Raw genomic sequence first — 8,113 nt, forward strand, 5'->3', positions numbered from 1 at the left:
TTTTTATTTTTGTTGAATATTAAACAATATCAATTCATTGAAGTTGATCGAGTACATTAAAACAATACAAATTCAAAATTACTAAAAACAAAACGGATGAATATGTGAAGAAACTCACAACATCCATGTTAATAACATAATACATAGTACATATGCTTAGAAATATTAATATATTCAAGTCTTCAGAATACTCATGTCATTGATTGGATCGGCACAGTTCAAAGCTTATCTTTCAATCAGAATAAAAAAACACCGTACTATGACGGAAAATAAAAAACACACTGCACAAAAACAGGAAATCAAAACAAACATAGTAGGGCAAAGACGAAAAAATCTCAAAATCAAACGAAGTAAGATTTAAAATATGTGGAAATGAATTATTTAGCTATAAAAGAAGGAAAAACAATTATAAGAGGTGATTTTGAGTTGAAATTGACCCTAAAGTACCCCTACTCAGTAGACATGAAGAAGGAAGGTGGTAACAACCACGATACTGTTTTATATATATATATATATATATATATATATATATATATATATATATATATATATATATATAATTAAAAAATTTCATGTGAGATTGGTGACCTAGTTAATTCAAGATTTAGAAGAAAAAAAATTAGGCTCATAGGGAACATACAAAGCAACATATATGTTTTCTACTCCCTCCGTTTCAAAATATATGTCCAATTTTTGCAATGTGCACTATTCACTTGACTTACTTTGACCATACTTTTTAACTAATATATAAATACAAATATTAGCATGTAAGATGTTGTTTGATTTGTCTCGACAAATATTTTCAAAATATTAAATTTTTATAATTTTTTACTTTAGAAAATTAAAGATATTAACAGTCAAAATTATGCATTGGCATATATGAAGTGGTTGACTTGGACATGTATTTTGAAACGGAGGGAGTAATACTTTCGACTTCATCTTTAAAATGTGATACCAATTCACGATTTATAAATAACCATCTCACTGGAAATAAACTTATCCGAGATAAAGAGTATATTAAATATGGGCACATCTTCCAACAAGGTTAATTAGATCCTTTTAATTTCTCGAAAGAAGTAGAAGTCTCCATTAGGAGAGAGCTAAATACAAACTTATGAGGAAAAAAATAATAACAATTCAATGTTATTTGAATTATGTATTTAATTTTGGAAATTATCTCTCTTCAAATGATGACTGTAATTGCTAATTAAGCCATACCATCAGGGTTTTCATCTAAAGTCCATTTAAGTTCTTGGAAGCTAGACGCGTGTAAAAATAAATTATTCAGAGCTAACATTAAAAATTATTAAATAAAGTATTTATGTGTCCTCCTCTTTTTCATCCATCTCTTTCTTCGTCATGTTCGATGATCACACAAGAGTTAAATGGATATGCACCTGAAAGAAAAATCAAAAGTGGACATAATATTTGAGGTATTTCATAAGATAATAAAAACTCAATTCTGAAAAAAAGCACGGCTCTTTTTTTACTTATGATTTGACTTTAAACTTTGCATGACCATTGTCATTACTTTGCGTTTTTCAGTGTAGTATTTTTGGTTTATGCACGCATACAATATTGTTATTTAAGAAAAATTTTATATGTTTATGATTCTTACATCGAAAATATTTTACATTATAGTCATGTAGAAATGGGATTCATTTTAAACCATAAACAAACCTCGCCCGACAAATTGTTTCTTATTATCAACTCACAAAAGGACACCCAATATGAAGTAAATAAAAATAAAAAACATCAAAATTCATTCATTAAAATATAACACTGATGCAAGGAACACAAGGAATTTGTGCGGCACACGAAACACACATACAAAATAAAAGTACTCTCGGGTGTTAATTATTTAGAAGATGTAACAGACTATTGCTCGGACAAACGACCTAACCAATTAGTCTGATGGATGACCCGAATAATTAAAAATAGATATATAGTGAATTTGACTTTTAATTACCAGCTATATATAGCTAGTAATTAATTATGATGATTTAATTATTGAGGATCTCTTGTGCTTTTTTCTCGAGGGAGAATGGTTTTCCATTGGGGTTTGACGCGGAGTCATTGGCATTCCAAATGAAAATGCCACGAAGTGACTGAGTGCTGTGGAGATCGACACAACCCTCAAGGAAGTCCTCTCGTGAAAGTTTACCTTTACCGGCGTCAGCTGGATCGGTGCTGGCTCCCGCTAGAAGTTTTTTAGAACCGTATTCATCTGATAGATTAAGAAAGAGGTTCACAAACTCGTCCTTTGACTTGAGAGTATCGATATAGAATTGGTAGTTAACCCAATTAATATCGTTGGTGCGAGCCAAGTAGAGTGTCTTGTAGTGTTTTTGGGTTTCATGCGATGGAGCAATGGATACCACATCGATGCCTACATCTTTCTTGAGTCTTTTTATAACGTCCCCGATGCAGTAGGAGAAATCTTCTTCACTAACATCTGGATGGATGTACTCATAGTTGATATCAATGCCATCAATTAAATTGTAGCAGGAGTTGGTTCTGTTGTATAATTGGAAGATTTTTTTAAGGGATTCGACAGCATTGTCACACCATTCGAGTTTGTGTGCAGGATGGAATGGATATTTAGTATCACGGCCTCCAATGCTTATTACCACCTTCACATTGCCATGGTTGGTCTTGATATCATCAACATTGTCTGGACCGAAGAAAGGAATCTTCCAACTGGCGTTGAAAATTCCGGTGCCTTTTCCATCGACGTAAGTCTCATGGGCAAAGCCCAAAATGAAATGGAATTCAGGGATGTGGCGGCCGATAATATCAGCTGGGAAATTATTTAAAGAATCTGGGTAGGACTTCACGCCAATGTATTCTCTAAAAATGACTGGATTCACATCATTGTCACCGATGATAGGAGCTGTTGACATTTTGGAGGATCGATATATGAGAAATTAATATATACTTTGTTTTTTGTGTTTTCTTTATGTTGGGGTTTAGATAGATTGGAATGAGTAACTCTAATTTATGCATTCCCTTTTATAAGGCTACTTCTCCTTCTTAATGATGTCATCTGCATTTGTCATACCATTACATCTTATGTTTATCTAATCATTTTTAATTTCCATCAACCAATGGTGGAGAAATATGCATCCAAATTTCCTCTATGTATATTAATTAATTTAATAACACCAAATAATTAACAAGGAAGGTCTACGAGATGAGCTTCACATGTTTATACTCATAAGATTCTTAATCAAATTATTATGATCTACATCCATTTCATGTTCAGACTATGGTTGTTAGGAGATTTGAAAAAATTATTCGTCATATTTCTCAACTCAACTGAGGGGCTCATTTCCTACAAATCTTATTCAAAATATAACATGATTTATGAACCTATTCGTATTGTTTGATAGTATTTGTTTGAGATTTTAGAGTGTACTCCTGTAGACAAGTTCATATAGAGCTTGCTTTGCTCCGACTTTAAAAGAGGCTACCACAAATGGATGGTACGATTGAACATCTTAGATTACTTTTATGGATTAAATATGTTTTTGGTCTCTATAAATATACCAAATTTTCGTATTAGCCCCTCTAAAATTTTCCTGCAACTGTTAGTCGCTATAAGAATTTCAATCACTACTTTTGATCCCTATTTTTAAGTTAATTTTAGTATTTCTTTTAATGAAATTGTGATGAAATGTGTAGATTATTGTAAAAATATTTCCCAAAAAAATTAGAATTTTTTAACAAAACATAAATTTAATATGAATTTTTAACCAAATAATAAGGAAGGACTACGAGATGAGCTTGAAGCTTCACACGTTTATGAATACTCATCATAAAATTTAATCAAATTATTATTATGATACATCAACCTCATGTTCACACTATGGTTGCTAGGAGATTTGAAAAATTGAACCCTCATATTTCTCAACTCAATTGAGGGTCTCATTTCCTACAAATCATATTCAATGAGGTTGCATGTGTTTAAAACTTCTGGCAGCAATCTGATTTGTTCCTTTTTTTATTATTTCCTTATTTAATTTGCTTATTTTTCTAGTTTGGGTTGTACTGCATTTGTCATACCATTACATCTTATGCTTATCTAATCATTTTTAATTTCCATCGAACAATCGTGGAGATGAGCTTGAAGCTTCACCTTCACATGTTTATGAGTACTCATCATAAGATTTAATCAAATTTTTATTAAGATACATCAACCACATGTTGACACTATGGCTGTTAGGAGAATTGACAAAATTAACCGTCATATATTTCTCAACTCAATTGAGTTGAGGGGTTCATTTCCTACAAATCATATTCAAATAAAATATGATTTATAAACCTATTTCGTATTGTTTGATAGCATTCGCTTGAGATCTTAGAATGTACTCTTGTCAGCTAGTTTATACAGAGTTTGCTTTGCTTCGACTTTAAAAGAGGCTATCACAAATGAATAGAGGGATTGAACATCTTATATTACTTTTTTTTCAAGGAAAATTTAGTTTAGTTAGTACTTCGGCCGTATCGAGTTTGCAAAAGAAATATAATACAATTAATTTCTATTTTTCCATTAGTTTTATCACCTTATTTGCTAATTCTTTTCTAAAAGAAATCTTATTAGTTATGATATTATTAACTTCTTATTGCTAGAGAAAACAAGCCAAAATAATTTTTCTCTAAACACAATAATGCAAAACTGTATAATGTTGGTGATAGAGATTAATCCAATTGATAAGAAGTTAAGAGTGAGGATTTAACTTCCATTATCGGTGTGATGAGCTCATGAAATTAGAGTTGTCAAATAGGCATATCTAACCACTGTGGTATGAATATTGGGATGGTCCGCTTGTTATTGTGTACACATTGTTAAACATTTATTCGGACCGACATATTATTTTTTGTTCATTCACTCATTTAGTTTTCTTTTCAAAGTTGATATATTTTTTTTTTGTTCATTCACTCATTCACACTATGGTTTTGGAGTTTTGAATATTCAATAATCATTTTTTTTTTTTAACAAAATTGAGTGTATTATTTTTTAAGAATCAAGTCAATTGGTCATGCATTTCCTTCATTTTTTATTTTTGATGAATATTAAACAATATCTCTTCATTTAAGTTGATCGAGTATATTTAATGTTGGTGATAGAGATTACTCCAATTGATAAGAAATTAAGCGTATGGATTTAACTTCCTCTATCAGTGTGATGAGCTCATGAAATTAGAGTTGTCAAATAGGCTAACCCTAACCACCATGATATGAAGATTGGGACGGTCCGCTTGTTATTGTGTACACATCGTTAAACACTTATCCGAACCGACATATTATTTTTGGTTCATTTACACATTTAGTTTTCTTTTCAAAGTTTGAAATATTATTAATTTTTTTGTTCATTCACTCATTCACACTATGGTTTTGAAGTTTTGAATATTCAATAATCATATTTTTTTTTTAACAATACAAAGTGTATTATTATTTATGAATCAAGTCAATTGGTCATGCATTTCCTTCTTTTTTTTTTATTTTCGTTGAATATTAAACAATATCAATTCATTTAAGTTGATCGAGTACATTGAAACAATACAAATTCAAAATTGCTAAAAACAAAACGAATGACTATGTGAACAAACTCACAACATCCATGTTAATAATATAATACAGAGTACATATGCTTAGAAATATTAATATATTCAAGTCTCCAGAATACTCATGTCATTGATTGGATCTGCACAGTTCAAAGCTTATCTTTCAATCAGAATAAAAAAACACGTAATATGACGGCAAATAAAAAACACACTGCACAAAAACAGGAAATCAAATCAAACATAGTAGGGGAAAGACGAAAAAATCACAAAATCAAACGAAGTAAGATTTAAAATATGTGGAAATGAATTATTTAGCTAAAAAAGAAGGAAAAACAATTATAAGAGGTTATTTTGAGTCGAAGTTGTAACGCCCTCTCTAATTATTTGATTATTTTTAATGAGTTTAGAATACACTTATATGATTTGTATGATTTATATGATTTATTTTGATGAGTGATATTTTGTTATGATAAATGTTAGTATTTATTAGTATAATATATATGTTATTTGATTTAGAAATATATATATGTTATTTGATTTAGAAATATATATATATATATATATATATATATATATATATGTTATTTGATTTAGAAATATATATATATGTTATTTGGTTTAGAAATATAAATGTTATTTGATTTAGAAATATATATATGTTATTTGGTTTAAAAATATAAATGTTATTTGTTATAGAAATACATATGATTTGTTGCAGAAATAAATGTGATTTGTTATAGAAATAAATGTTATTTGTTGTAGAAATACACATGATTTGTTATAGAAATAAATGTTATTTGGTGTAGAAATACACATGATTTGTTGTAGAAATATATGTTAATTTGTGTAGAGATATATGTTATTTTGTGTAGAAATATATGTTATCTGGTGTAGAAATATATTTCTTATTTGGTGTAAAAATATATATATGTTATAGAAATATATTTGTTATAGAGATATAATTGTTATTTGTTGTATAAATATTATATATATATATATATATATATATATATATATATATATTAGAATAGAATATTGAGATTTTGGTAGGCAATCTAATATATTTTTGTACTGAATAATATATTTTTGTACTTAATATAATATATTTTTGTACTCAATTGATATATTTAATTACTAGATCTAATAGGTGCATTACTTCTTTCCAAAGTTTCTCACTTATTAGTTGTAAATTATCTCTATAAATAGAGAACTCACACAGTGCATTCTACACACCGAAATTCACAGTTGATACTTCCTGTGCTTTTCTTCTCTTCTCCCTCTTTTGACTTGTGTTGACGAGTCTTTCTTCTTTTTCTACTCCTTTCTGTCCCTTCGGAATTAAAAGTGTTCTTAAGACTATAATCTCTCTTCGGTTTAATATCCTTTTAGATAAGAGAAAGCAGTAGAGTCCTTCGTCGATCAATCCAAAGGTAAGGGTGAGACTAACTTTGCAATTCTATTAAGTATGTGAATCAATGGTTAGGTTTAACATGATGTAGGATGAGTTTTTGAGGAATTGAAAAGTAGGTTAAAATTGTAGAATTAATGAATAAACGGTGGAAACTTGTTAAAAAGATGTAGAAACTGTCCTTAGACCTTAGATAATGATTAAGATGATTTGATGATATTTATAATGTTATATAATTAGATATATATTGCATGAATTATGTTTAATGATTGAGATGTTGATGACGTGCATTTGTAATTGTTATATATGATGATTATCATTATTGATTGATGCTATTTTGTTGTTGTGATGAATATGATTTACTTTGATGATATGATTAATGAGAGAATATTATATACTGTGAATTAATGATTAAATGCATTACTTGAAATATTATTGAATGATCAAGATGTTGAAATGAATTGTTATTAAGCTTGATATGAATTGATTATGCTGCAATTGTTGTTAAACTAAGTTGCATGAGTTGTTGTTGATTATCATTTGATATTGTTATATCTTGAGATGTTTACGTGTCGCCTATGTTGTTGTTGTTGGTTATGTGAAATATTTATATGACTTATGTGGAAGATGTATGATATTTAAGTTGTTGATACTTTATATTAATATTGTTATGTTGTGAATTGCTTGTGCTGTTTCTGCTGCTGTTATGAACTGCTAAGTTGTTTATAATGTGATTTAATGATTAAATGCATTACTCGAAATATTATTGAATTATATTAGGAGCTTTGTCCTCCGCACGATTATTAGTATGAATAAGTTGATGATGAACTCCAAATTATTGGATATATAAGTGATAAGTTGATTAAGGTGTCTTGTCGATAGAGTCCATGCATTAGCATTCATTGAGCTTTGTCCTCACCACGATTAGGAGCTTTGTCCTCCGCACGATTAGGAGCTTTGTCCTCCGCACGATTAAAGTATATTAATACTTATGATGACGATTGGTACCACATGCATATAAGTGTCTAAGTTGCATTGTCGCATTTGTCGAGTCAAAGTCGTTGTTGATGAATTATCATCCATGAGTTGTTAAGTTGTCGATGAATTATCATTTATGAGTTGTCGAGTTGTCTTCTAC

At 29.2% G+C, this 8,113-nt stretch overlaps 1 pseudogene across 1 annotated transcript; it reads right to left on the reverse strand.

Moving 5' to 3' along the window:
- Nucleotides 1-1,731: 1,731 nt before the first annotated feature.
- LOC120577281 (chitinase 2-like) lies at nt 1,732-2,992 on the reverse strand (annotated as a pseudogene). Its single transcript, XR_005643349.1, has one exon. The product of XR_005643349.1 is annotated as a chitinase 2-like (transcript).
- Between the last annotated feature and the right edge of the window lie 5,121 nt (nt 2,993-8,113).

The sequence above is a fragment of the Medicago truncatula genome, chromosome 8, assembly GCF_003473485.1.
Source record: "Medicago truncatula cultivar Jemalong A17 chromosome 8, MtrunA17r5.0-ANR, whole genome shotgun sequence".
NCBI classification, from domain to species: Eukaryota; Viridiplantae; Streptophyta; class Magnoliopsida; order Fabales; family Fabaceae; genus Medicago; species Medicago truncatula.